Raw genomic sequence first — 14,793 nt, 5'->3', positions numbered from 1 at the left:
CTTCCTCTCTTCCACTGTTCCAGAACTCTCCACCACTGACTTGTTCTTCCTTTTCTTTCTTTCCTCACCTTGCTTTTCCCTCGATTGCTTTTCATTCCTTTTTACTCCCCACACCCCACTATTTTCCTGTATCCTTCTTAAACACACGGTGCCCGCAGTGCCTCCACCCCAGCCGTGGGCTCAGCCCTGCCCTGTGGTGGGTGGTTGGCTCCAGCTGGAGCCAGCTGTGTCCGGCTGGAACCGGCTGTGTCCAGCTGGAGCCAGCTGTGTCCGGCTGGAACCGGCTGTGTGCAGCTGGAACCGGCTGTGTCCGGCTGGAACCGGCTGTGTCAGGCTGGAACTGGCTGTGGCCGTCTGGAACCAGCTGTGTCCGGCTGGAACCGGCTGTGTCCTGCTGGAACTGGCTGTGGCCGGCTGGAACCGGCTGTGTCCAGCTGGAGCCAGCTGTGTCCGGCTGCGGCAACCCCAGCCTCCCCTCACAGAGGCCCTGCAGCCCCTGCTGCTGGCGCTGGGACACCCACATCCCTTACAGCTCCAGAAGAAAGAACTGTCATTACATTTACATGCAGCTGTCCAACACAATCATGGGTATTTCCCATCCAGGCAAGTAGTGCCACGACAAAGTTTCACAGCCACCTGTGAAAAGCAGCAGCGTGTGTAACTTGTGCTCCTTTTGCCCCCTTTGCTCTGAAGGACCCTACCACAGGATTACATTGAATGACGCTGGAATTAGATTAAACAAAAAGCACATAGTATGCCTGACTCTTAACCTTTCCAAACTTCATAGCTGATATACTTTGTCCTGGTTCTGATAAGTCTCTGGGTGAGCAGAAGTTGAAATAACTTAATAGTTATAAAAATGGCTGTGTAAAGGCAAAAATATATTTTTTTTCTTTATATTTGCTAGTCCTGCATTTATTTGCCTTCCATCTGTTCTGGTTCAATAATTATGTTGTGTTTGAAGACTAGACTAAATAAATAATTTCCTGCACTAAATGACAAAACAAAGACTTTGTATAATTGATCACAATTTAGGGGATAAGACACTTTTTTTTTTAAGGACTGTGCTCCAGAGCAAGACATATGAGGAAGAGGAAGTTAGTACATGCGTAACACATCTTTCACTCAGCTGCCAGACGTGTACTGATTATGAATGAAAACTAAGAAAGCTGAAATTGCAAGTAAGAAATACAGGCTCAACAACTAGATTCATCAAATAGAAGGAAACTTGATAGGGATGCCTTTGAAGGCAAGTCAGTATGAAGTACCACGTAGGGTTTTCACAGTTCCTTGTCTGATTACAATCATACCTTTAATTATTTCTATCCCTTATTGATGTTCCATGCTCACTAATTTATGCATGAAGTCTGGAAACAGCACAATAAATAAATGCTTCCCATGTATTATTTTTTCACTTTGTACTCAGTATCAATAGAAATACAACACAATTCCTATCAATAGGAATACAAAAACCATTGTATTTCCCTGATAAGTGTGCTCTGGCTACACTTCCTGTCCTCACTGACTATTTATAACCATCAATTCCTCCAACTATAGGAGAATCAAGCCTCTTGAGAGAAGCCAACATGTTTTGCTTTAGATCTTGGTTTAAAGAAAGCTACAAATCCTACTATTTCCCCTTTTCTAGAGCAGAAAGCTTTTAAGCGCTGCCACAGTGCCATGGGATTCATACTCACAATTCCTTTGAATTGCAGTTTCATGTCTTAACATGTACCTCACACATAGCTCTTCTTTGTTAGGATGGGGAGTGTGACAGCCTGCAGATCAAAAAAAAGCATTTTTTTATGGATGAAAAGTCTTTGGGTCAAACTCAGATGTGATTTCAGCAGAGAAACTTGTGCGTCCTTAGCAAAGTTCAGCTGCTTAAAAGATCCATCAATTTTAGCTCAGAAACACTTACTGTTTCTACATTCATAGCTAGTCAATGAAGTTACATGTCAGTAAGAATTGAAGTTCCACTAAACAAACAGACAAAAAGATGAATAAACTAGAAAAGAACAATTAAAAAAGCACCATCTGTAATAAAGTTCAGGCATGCCTTCTACTGCACAAAATATTAAGCCCAAGAATGTTAATATCACACTTATCTTTTATTTTCTTTGAGCTAAATTTTCTACTATTCAATCAGATAAAAGAGTTTTTCTCATCTATGTTTTTCTCAATTTTTTTTTGAAATGACACCTACAGAACTCAGTTGTGAGAAATCAAAAAAAGCAATAATTTCTAAAGGAATGGCTCCTTAGTTGGATTGATTTTAGTAAGACTTGCATGATCAAGTCTGTATGAAAAGTTTTGAAGGCATCAGTGAGAAAAAAAAAAGATTTTACAGTCATTCTGATTATTAATAAAAATAAAGAAGAGAAAAATGCATTAAAATAGATAGTGACTTCACACAAAGTAAAAGCATGGCTTCAGGGTATAAAAGAGAAAAAGGTTTTTGTTTCATATTAATGACCTGGTGAGTGTCCCAGTCCCTGATTTTTGTAACTTTAAGAATAGAAAAGATAATAAAATCAAACTGTGCTCTGTCAGATGATTAAAGCACAACTTTCCCCATTAGATCAATGCTAATTATAACTATATCGTGTTCTTTATTTTTCATTGCAGTTAAGGAAAAAGCACGGGACAGTTGTTATGACTCTTCTATTTTAGATTTGTTTGGTTTGATTAATTGTTCAGGTCCGTGTCATTGTCTCAACTTTTCTGAAATTAATTTTGAAAGCTTTTTCTTGAATATTTTGTTTCTGCTTCTGTTCAGGGAGATATAGAATGAGAAAGTGAACAATATATTTGATAAATACATGATTTCAAAGCAGAGATTTAGAAAAAAGAGTTTGAAAAAATTGCTTTCTGAAGAGCCAGTCAACAAGTGAAGCTTTTGCATAGGTTTTTTTTTTTTGTTTTTGTTTTTTTTTTTACTTATTTCTATTTAAAAAATGTTTTAGGCATTTAAAAATGTTCATTATAAACTAAGTTTTTTTTTCTCTGATAAAATGCTTTTATAAACAGAATGTTGTCTACAACATAGTTTAATACTGGAAAACTCAAACCTTTTATTTGTGTTCTAAGAATTATTCTCATGTGAGCAATAGAACAAAATCCTTCATTTTAACCTTTCTCTCTATTAGCTTTCTTAAACTTAGTCTCCTTTATATGTAATACAACTAATAATGCAACTATGTGTTATTAATCAACCAGTGTATCCTTTCATCATCACAAATTACCTCAATCTCGTAGAAGATTTTTACAGAGGATAAATTCTCTATAATATGCTTAGTAACTTAGTAAAATACAACAGAATCTCCCTTGACATGTCTATGTGTATATATGATTTTTGACCTACTAACCCTTCATACCAAGAAACTATTTAGTCAAACACAGTGAATGCATAGGAAATTTACTTCTTACTCAAAATATCTTCACCACTTGCTCAATAATTTATTTTCTTTTAATGTGCCCCAAAGTTCTATTTTCTTGTATTACTTCTGTGTTCAGGAAAATTTATAGACCTTGAAACAAGGTAACAGCTTTCACATAAATAAAAAGCTATTGGAAAAAGGAAGACAAGTAATTTTGTTCTTTATTCCATTGGCCCAAAAGTAATGGGATTAATTTGCAAAGAGGGATACTTAAGTTAGATGTAAAAAAAAGAAGATAAGGTTTTATCTATTGTTAAGGGTAATTAGGCTTTGTAATACACAGTCCAAGGAGCTTTTAGAATCATATAATTGACATCTTCCTAAAAACAAATAAATTAAATAAGTTAGGAATACCTTGTCTGCAGTTGATTCTGTCCTAGGACACGGAATTCAATTACATAATACCTCAAGTTCCTTTCCAGGTCTATTTTATGTATTTTGTAACACTGAAAATACTGAGGTAATCACATCCACTTTTCTAAGACAATACAGGAAAACAAATAGAAGGACTTGGTGTACAGTAGGACAAATAGCAGTATCAATTACAGTGTCTGGTTTCCATTTTAGAACATGCTGGCGTGGATTTCTGAAAAGCCTTATCCTCATTATCTTGTTCCTACCCTACTGTGTGACAGAGCCACATTACTGTGGGGCTGAGAGATTATCAGTAATGACAATAGAAAAGCCTTTTAGGTGTTTGCTGTAATTTGAGGGAGTTTTAGCAAAATAACAATCTGTAAAATAACAATCTGTAACTAGAACAGAATGTTATAGTTTGTTTTTTCCTGTCTCTTGATAATTGTGCCTGTCAGTTTTCCTGACAAGCAAAACAGGTTTGGGTTCGTCATTTGGTTTTTGTTCGGATTTTTTTTTTTTTTTTTGACCAAAGAGATACATTGGTTAATTGTGCAAAGTCTCTAATATTGCATCCTAAATGCTATGCAGCTTGGACAGTGTGAAACTGCATCATTACTCAAGCTAGAATTGCAGCTACTTAGCTACTTTGAGATAATTTATGTCTATATAAGGCTTCCTTTATGTTTATAGAAGACTTTCTGGTGAGTTATATTACCATAAATCTTCATATTCTATCACATGCCAAATTTCATCAGGGGATTCTAATTTGAAGAAGTAAATATGGTTTCAAAATACTCCAATATTAACTGAAAAGAGCATTTCAGAAGTTGAACTGATTACAGTAGCAAGAGGAACACAAGCAGCTAGCCCATATAGCAAAATGAATCCCACTGTAGGTTTTTGCTTGCATTATAGTAGCCTATACAAGAGAATAATTTAGCTCTGCTAACAGTATTTCCAAAAGTATTTTTTCATTAATTATTATAATAACTTTTAACAATCAAAGCTTTTAGTTATAGCCATCCAAACTTTCACCAAATAACTCAAGTATGCTGCTAAATTCTGTATAATATTTAACTGATCGTGATTATATAACTACTAAAATTATGTATTCTTGTCTCTGATATTCAGTGAAAAAAAATATGTGTAACGTGAAATTAAGAACTATTCCTCCACACAGATTTAGTTATAAATTTGAGTTTGTAACGTATTATCCCTTCCAATAGAATATTTTTCCGTTAACATATACTTTGAGTTCTTTAATAAAAAAATCCAAGTTTCTCAAAGGAAAATACCATGTCACTGATATACATGATGGTAATAACAAAAATAATTGGGTACTTTTGAGAATGTTTTTTACAATATTTCTGGGATTCGGGAAAAAAAGTATTTCTTTGAGTAGACATGTAATTATAGTTTTCTGATAGTCATGCCATATGAAATGTCTTAAAATCAGACTATTTACCATACTCTAATATTAATGCTATTTATTGTGAAATTCTGTGGTATTCACATTCTCTGAATAGAGAAAGACATGATTCTCTCTCCCTGGATTTTTCCTGGGAAGTTGTGAGACACAGTGAGAAAGCTCAGCAAAAGAAGACAATTCTTATCTCTATTCACTGCTCCTGTTGTTTGGCACATGTAGAATGTGTTATGGAGATTGGTTACCAAAGAGTGATTTGTTAATTGGAAACCAGTGAAGGTTGTTTGGCTTGATTGGCCAGTTGGGTCAAAGCTGTGTCATGACTGTCTGGAGACAGTCATGGGTTTTTCTTTAGTATCTTTTTAATATGTTATAGTCCTAGTATAGGACAGTATTAATGTAATATAACTTAGCTTAATGAAAACAATTTATTCAGCCTTCTGCAACATGGAGTCAGAGCACATTATTCCCCACGCAGGTGGGTCACGCTGCTTTGAAAAACTTCCTTTTGTACTTGGCAAGACTTGGAGAATGGCCTAGGGTCTCTAGGAGGTAACATTAGCATTTTTGTTTTCACAGGAACTTTTCCCTTTGTTTTGCTACATACCTAATGATAAAATTATTCAATAGCTTTGCTGAGTAGACCTTTTTCTTTGTACAGCAACACATGCATAGTTTTTCTTATGCTTGTATCCCATGGTTATGAAATTTTCAAATTTGTAACAAATGCTTCAGTGAAACAAAGTTTCAGCATGTCATTGTTTACAATGCTGTCATAATGATTCATATGGGCGCCTCTGATACAGAAATCCCCTGAAGGAGCTTAACAAACTTCTGTCACTCTATCATTTTCTTTCTGTAAAGAGAGTTATCTGAGTTCAATGATTTGAAAAGCTAGAGTAATATTCAGCTTTGTAATTGGTAATGTTCTCAACATGCCCAAGTGTTTTCAGGTTGTTTTGCTTAGGAATATATTAATTGATTTTTCAGTTTGTATGCTGTTCAACAGCATGCCATTTATGTAATAGTCATAGTTCACCTTAAGGTATGCTGAGCAAGTTATTTACATTAACCACTCTAATTTGAAATTTATCCTAGAATGCATCTCTTCTCATATTACTATCCATGTTGTGAATAATAAAATAAAAATGTAAAATGTACCTGAATTAAACAAATAACCTAGAAAAAGCGAGTATTAAAATATTAACTATTACCTCACATTTTCCTAAATGTTTGAACTAAATTAACTTAATTCTTAATAATTAATCTGAAGTACAGATGGAAATAATTATAATTTTTTTCCCCCTGCTAAACGAAACCTCATGCCTACAATTAGTTTAAAGCGAATTTTACATGGTGAAAAATTTTATTTCTCATCAAGAGAAAGGATCTACTCATATTTTCAAAATTACTTTTTATCAGATACATAAAACACATTTTTAAATGGGATTAAAAAAGAACAAAGAGAAAGAAAAAACACTTAAATAAATTATATTATTTGAATATGCAATGAAAACAGATATTAAGATCAAAGTTTAAGACATTCAAAACATAGAGTCACTTTGAGCACAACAGTAGTAAACACAGAATAAAACATACACAATGTACTACAGTTATAGTTGAGTGCTTCTTTGTTCTTTCAAAGAAGTGCTAGTTAAATCTATGGTTATGTCTAGATAACTGTTTATATTCTACTCTGCTATTTTTGCTTACTTGAAATGCTTACAAATTTCACTGGGAGAATTCCTGGGTTTTCAACATTGCAGCTGTTGTAGCTTGGCATAAGCTTATTGAAATTTGTGAGCTACATTTCTCTAACCTCATACACTGGCTGTTGGAGCCATATCTATGCTGGAGTCATTCTTGTTCCATTTTGATTTTGTGGCTGGGTTACATGCAGAAAACCTTTTAAGTAAATTATATATTTGACCTCTATATAAAGGAGTTCCTTTAAGTGGAAGAAGCTAGGCAGCATAGCCACACTCAGCAACAAAATGATAGAAATATTTTCTTCTTGACAATGGAAAAGTTTGTCAGAAGTGGCATAAACCCTTTTATTGCATTTCACTTGCTGGAAAGTCTTTAATTCCACATTGATGGAGAAATATCCTTTTAAAACAGGAGACTACATCAAACAATAGACTTAATTAATGGGAACACTTGGTTTATGTTGTATGGAAGAAATAAAAAATCTGCATCCATTATTGATATGAAAAATGACATATTTTTCTTTGATTGATAAATAATTCCCCAAGTTATTTATTCTTCATGCACTATGACGTTACAAATTAAGTCTATGTTTTTATATTGTTTTGACTGACAGCTCTACAGATTTAAAACTCACATTCATGTAAGAAAATTATTGAATTTTGGAAAATGTGAATTTTAATTCACTCCTGCAGCAGATGGAAAACAATTCTGTATATTCATATTTTGAAGTATAATTGCTTGTACATATAGAAAGTCTGCTTTTCTGATGTTGTCTTCTCCAACAGTATAGATGAGTTAAGATCCTGCAGAATGAAAATAATTAACAAATGAAGTGGACCTGGAATTCTATACCATTCTCCAAGAATGCAACACAGTGTGACACTAAATTACTAAGTCAAACTTTTCTTTTTTCCTAAATCAGCTCTGTTTGGTATTAATCACAACTGCAGTCATAATCTTAGTAGTAGTTTTACTAAAATGTGTGAAAAAAATGTACCTCAGAAGTCAAATACTGAAGACAAAATCCATTTTCCAGCATCACACTTTCTTGAGTATGCAATGAAAGGAGTGGAATAAACTACAGGATCATATCAAACAGGGTACACAAAGCAGTGGACATGTGATATTTACTGTAGGCATTTATCCTGCAGGATGTTGACACAAAGAATGCATCCAGGAGTATTACAAATAATGTGGTTAGGAACAATTACATCACACTATTAAATAGAAGAACAAAATGTATCTCTTACACATGCTTCAGAGTATAAAAAGAAAAAATACATAGGCTGTGTATCAGTTAACAAGTATCTAAAACCACAATATATTCCTATGAAAATGTTTCCTAATAACCTTGGTTAAAAATTAGTTTTAATCAAGATAAATTTCAAAAGAACTTAGAGGTTGCTTCAAACCTTATACTTTTGTGAAATACTCCAAAATTAAGTCACAAAACTTATTCAAACATGGGGTGAATAAGAAGGTTTGAAGTATGCCAAAACCTTTCTACATCAAAAAGTGCAAACTTGTGCTTCATTTGTAAGACATAGAAATGCTCCCAGAACTACTCCACTGCTAAGACCACCCCTCCCCATTTGTCCCCCGCCAACCATGCCAGAATATGAGTAGGTTCAAACTTGTTTTGAAATTGGGTGGCAAAGGTTTATTTGGTAGATGAGGGGAAGAAAGGGAGGGGCCAGGGGGAGACTACAGTGGGAGCTTCTGGGAGTAGTGCTAGAAGCTTTTCCCTTGTTCAACAGAGCCAAATGACTCCAGAACAGACCAACTGATAGCCATTAGCTTGCCCATCAGAGATGTTTGCAGCACTTCTGGAGTAACATAGTTAAAAAGTGGGAAATTGTACTATGCAGAAGCAGTTGCAGTCAAGAGAGGAGTGAGAATGCAACTGCAGACCTAAAGGCCGGAGAAGAAGCAGAAGAAGGTGCTCCATGCACTGGAACAGGCATTCTTCTACGGTCCTTCCATGGCTAAGACCATGTGGGGCAGCTGACACCCTGCAGCACATGGAGGTCCATGGTGGAGCAGGTTCCTGTCAGGACCTGTGTGCCCGTAGAGAGAGGAAGCAGGTTTTCTGTCAGGATTTGGGACCCTGAGGGGTACTCACACTGATCTCCCATGGGATGGACCCCACACTAGAGCAGGCTAAGAGTGTGAGGATCATCCTCCCTGAGGAGGAAAAGCGGCAGAAATAGTGTGTCATGTAGCTGCAATTAGAACCCAGCAGTGTCCTTCATAGGCATACAGTGGGTAGGAGTCTGAATGTTTTAGCTCAGTAAACAGTCATGAATCTGGAAACTGAGTCCAGGTTTTAATGAAGCCAACTAAAAAGGAAAGAACCTCAAAGCAGCAAGAAGTGGAAGCAGGGATGGATCTTTTTTCTTAGTCCACCTAAACAGCCAGTTCACAAACTAGAAGTTTGTTTTTTTTTCCAGAATTTCACTGAAATATTTATTTTTAATTGATTTCTGAAATTCCTATTGTCACTTCTCCCTGAAAATAAAAACAAAAAAAAATATTTAGAACTATCTACACCTTACTTGACTTCTACCAAAATTCTCTGAGACTAAAACTTACAGATTAATTTCTTTGCAATTGGTGTTCTAGACTTACCTTTTTTAAAGTGAATGGAATTTGATGATTCAAAGACTTTTGTGAAATGCATTCAGGAAATAGTTCTGTAAATCCTACAAACTTTCTTGTTCTTGCACAATAATACAAAGCTTCTACAGAAGGTTACGACCACAGGTCATGCAGTAAAAGCATTTATTATCTCTGCAGTGAATGGTGTCCTAAAATGCCTATAATTCCCGAAGTATTTTATATATTCAAAGCTGGTTACAAAAAAAGATAAAAAACCCAAACCCTAAAATATCCCAAAATAACATACCTTAGAATTTTACCCACCTCAAGGCTTTTTGCAGGGGGGAAGCTTTAAACTCAGAACTGAGCAACTAATACCCAGAACTTAAATAACTGGGCAAACTGAGCAGCTTAAGAGATACAGTGAGAGGAGATTAAGCCCTTACTCTAGTTCAAAATAAGCAGAAAGCTGAACGCTAGTCTCTGAAATGAGAAAGTGAGCTTCTCTGTAAGATACTAGCTACTCTACCATGTAATCATTCTTACTTTCTAGAAGTAAAATTATTCTGGCAGTATCTGTATTATACGTAAAACAGGAATACTGTTGAGATATTGAGAAGTTATGCAGAGAAAGAAAATGGTCAGACCAATACAATTAAAAATCAGTAAAATGATTGCCAAAGAACAGTTTAATACATTTTACTTACAGTTAAGATACTTGTTTCTTTAGCACCCATCTGCATAAATATTAAAAAAATAATTTAAAAGGTACATCATATAATGTTTAATGTAGAGGCTACCACATTGCATTGAAAATTCATATGCAAAGCTGTTAGTGCATCTTATAGAGATCATTTCACACATCCTTGAAGTGAAGATGCATTAGGTAAAACTCAGCACCTGTTTACAATATGCAGCAAACCTCACATAATGTTTTACTACAAGAAAAAGAAATGGAGTGGCCAAATAAAATTCAGGGGGATTTACTGGCACAGTTTAATTACTTTTGCTGGAAATTGTCCAGGACACTGCGGTTAAAGGTCCTACTGTTACGGAAAATCCCACAAGATATTTAATGGTTTCACGTGGTAGAGGCTGGAGCTTGCTTTGATGTCTGATATAAAGTAGGTGATGACAATCTCTGAAAGGTGTTTGTGTTTGAGTCTGCTTTCACTCTAGTTTGAGGGTAGCATAGCATTTACTGCTCTGTACAGTTACCAATGGTCTGTATTAACAAGAAAAAAGAAATGTCGTGTCTTCAGAAAGCTTTGTTATCCACTAAAGGCTGTTTTTCTTGGTATTAGGTATTCATAATATTGAAAGTACAGGGTATTAAAGGTCATGACTCAAAGAACCACTATCAGTAAAAGAAGCAAAATCATTAGGGAGAAAGCAGGAAGAAAGCAAAACCTTCAAGGCTGTATTTCAAATATAGTCACAGTCCTGCATAATTCTCATCTGAAATGATAGCTCTGTAAATAGATCTCTCTACTTAAGATACAATCCTAAAATCTTATTAGAAAAGAACCATATTATATACTGGAAATAAGAGCTGGCAAGCAACATATGAAAAATATTAATCTGTAGTGAGAAATTTTCCTCTGTCTATGAGAGAACGTATAAATACTCAGGTCCTAGCAAAAAAAAACCTGCTTTCTCTGATGTTGCTGTTTTAGTAGTGTGTATAATCAGAAAACTAATACATATTAACATAATTTGAGAAATAATTTGGGAAAATTAATTTGGGAAAAAAATTAATCTGTTGTAAGTGTTGAAAATTGAATCTATGCTAATATTGTTTCATGGGATATAATTTATCTTATGAAAAGGCAGATTACACTAAATGAAGGACGTGATAGTACAAAAGATCATATGCAAATAAAAAGGTATGTTTAGCAGGTGTTGAGCAGAAGTAGCTATAAAATTGTCATGTCTTTATGCAAGCATGCACAGCTTTTTTATGGGATTCAAACGATTATGAATGTCAAAATGCATATTAACCTTCTGTTATTGTTAAACAGATATTTTAATTTTGAAAATCAATTCTTATTAAATGTTTCATAAACATCTTTCAGTGTTCTTAAAAAGTATTTTTAGAATGTCGTAATCAATGCTGTTATTGATTGAAACACAGGTAAGTCAGAATGTGAAAGAAAAACCTGGCATGTAGATTTTATTTTAAATTTCTCTTATCTAGCTTATCCTTACCTCTGTGTTTTTTCAAGGCAGCTAATTTAATTGTGTTGTTCTAATTTTCACTATTTTTTCAGTAAAAAGTATAAACCCACTCCTTATTTTCCATCAAAGATAAATTGCATGAACTGCCTTCTCTATTCTAGTGACTAATGAAAGAGACAGCTAGTTTATGAGAGATTAGATGTTACAAAAATTCATATGTCATGATCTCTGCATTGCAAAAAAAAAATAAGTACCCTAAAGTGTGTCCTTGAAAATCTGCCTTAAATCTCATTGAACGGTAATGATATCTATACTGCTAAGATTTTTTTTTTCAAATTTATACTCTGAAATGTACAGAAATGCCTTTAAAATAGACTTAAAATATGCCAATACCTCACTTTTGAAAATGGAAAATATACTCCATATTCACTCTCATTCTTCTCAAAGTTTTACTTGTGCTCTTTCCTATAGGATGAACAAGAATAGCTTTAGTACTTCAGCTATTAGAAGGCTGAGTTTTAAATAGTATGTGTAGCTTTAAGGCCTGAGGCTCTTTTCCTCCTTTGGTTACTGATGGGGAGCCCACAAGTCTTTGTTGCAATTTAATGTTATTGTTTTCCTTCATATTTTCTTTTATGGCATTTGAATCAATGATACCCCATTGTTGTTAATCTCTGAGAAACATTTCTTTTTATTGAAGTCATTTACTTTGACCAAATAACTTATGATTTCACAATGACTCTCAAACTATTATTACTAGTGGTTTTGAATATAAAAGACTATTTGCAGCTTCCTGATTAAAATAATTTTTGAGTTAAATCCCTGCAGCTATGCACAAGATTTTTTAATCCACATTGAATAAAAGGAATTCTATAGAAAAATATTCCTCATTGTTCATTAGAAAAGAAGTCAGATTAGTTGTTTTTACTTGTTCTAAAGAATGGAAGATAACTAGTTGCTATCAAACCCTCTGAAAAAATTTCACTATATTCACAGGGGTATATTGGAAGAAAGATTGTACAGTTATTGAAAAATTGATAAGTCAAAAAATGTTGTAGGCTTTGTTTACCACAGGTTTATGAAAATTAAGAGAAAGATTCAGTCTCTGGTTAATATTTTTCTTTCTGATAAAAAATTATGAAGTATTACTGTAATTTTAAAGAGTTATTAACATTCTTCCATGAAACCTCTCTATGTACAGTTTGCAAGTTATGTGTAATACTGAGGACTTATAAGTTCTTTCAGAGTCTAACAAGAAATTCCACTTCTAGTTCTGTACATCCCACTTTACATTGAAATCCCACCACTCTATAATGCAGGAATTAGTGTAGCAAAATTCCTGATTTTTAATAGTTTGTTATTCCAGGTGTAGTTCTTTTGTAGAAAAAAGACTGGCTTTTTTTTTTCCTTCCCCTGTCTCCCCAAGTCTGGATGATAAAAGGTGGTATTTTTCTCTGTCTCCTAATATGTTTTCTTACTATGTTTGTCCCAAATTGGTAGAAATCTCTTGTCAGAGTGTGCTATGCTCTGCCCCTCAATACCTTCACTGAGGTTATGGGCAGCACGGGAAGTTGGATTCTGGACTTAGTTGTATTCTTCTTTTAAATCCTTCCTACTAATTTTCCTCTCATGCTGAGTTGATCCTGGCTAGGAGTGGGTGCCCACCGAATCTGCTCTATCACTCCTCAGCTGGAAAGGGAAGGAAAAATTATAAAAGAAATCATGGGTTGAGGTAAGGATAGAAAAAGATCACTTGCAAGTTAATCTCATGGGCAAAATAGGCTTGATTTGGGGAAAAATTAATTTAATTTGTTATAAATCAAACCACAGTAAGATAATGATAGATAAAATTTAAATCTTAAAACCCTTTCTCCCACTCTTCCTTCTTTCTGGGTTCACCCTCACTCCCAAATTCTCTGCTCCTCCCCCTACAGCAGTGCAGGGGGATGGAGGTTATGGTCAGTTCATGACACACACATTATCTCTGACATTCCTCACACTCATCCCCTTCATGCTGTGGCTTGGAGTCTTCAGTGATCTGCAGGTGGATCTCTGCTCCACTGTGGCTGTACAGGAGCAGCCTGCATCACAACAGGCTGCCAGGTAATCTCTGCTCCAGTGTCTGGAACATATATTGCCCCTTCTCCTTTACTGGCCTTGGTGTCTGCTGACCCCTTGATTTCACAGATTTGCCCTCCTCTCTCTCGCTGCCATTGTTTGTGCCACTGGGTTCTTTTTCCCCCTATCTTAAATACATTGGCCCAGAGGTACTACTACTGTCTCCTATGGGCTCGACCTTGCCCAGTGGCAGGCCCACCTTGGAGCTGGCTGCCATTAGCTCTGCTGGACATGGGGAAAGCTTCTTGTGGCCCCTCTCTCGACCTTACCTTTGAGTGGTAAGGTTTTGGTCTCCCCTCTCTACCAAATCCTTACCACTCAAAACCGGTACATGTCTACAGTTCCTTGCTTTCTATGGCTCCTCTGTACTGGTATGGGTTACTTTATCTGCTGCAGTCCCCTCGGGGTGTCCCTGCTCTGGCATGGGTCATCCATGACTCCAGCTGTCTCAGAAGAATTTGTCCTCATGGCATGGAACTCCTTCCAAGACTGTGCATCCAGCTGTAAACCCAGCAGTGTCCTTTCCACTGTGTCTCTTTGCTTCCTCCTTAATTTTCTCCAAAACTCTGCCTCTTCACAGTTCTCTGGTGTTCTCTTTTCTGCTTCTGTCCATGTTCCCTCTCAATTTTCCTTGCTGTGTCTCCTCACTTCTTTGAGCTTGCTTCTCCTTTCATATGTTCCCACATATGAGTCTACGTGAGTCCTCCTATCTCCTCATGAGTCCTCATATCTGCTCACATGAGTCCACATCTCCAACTGCTCACAGCTTCCACCCTGTCTTATTTATATCTGATGTGTTCCCCTCACCAGCTGCAGCTGTGGGACACAGCAGATTTTCAACCATCACAGAGCAAAGAGCTCATGTTCTCCTCCTACAAAGGTGTTAATCTGAGAGGCATGAGCAGAGAGACATCACGGTCTCACTTCTGAGAAGGATTAACAGGCAGAAACATGACAGGAAGGAGT

Source organism: Taeniopygia guttata, chromosome 3 (assembly GCF_048771995.1).
Source record: "Taeniopygia guttata chromosome 3, bTaeGut7.mat, whole genome shotgun sequence".
Taxonomy (NCBI): domain Eukaryota; kingdom Metazoa; phylum Chordata; class Aves; order Passeriformes; family Estrildidae; genus Taeniopygia; species Taeniopygia guttata.
This window is presented reverse-complemented; position numbering follows the sequence as displayed.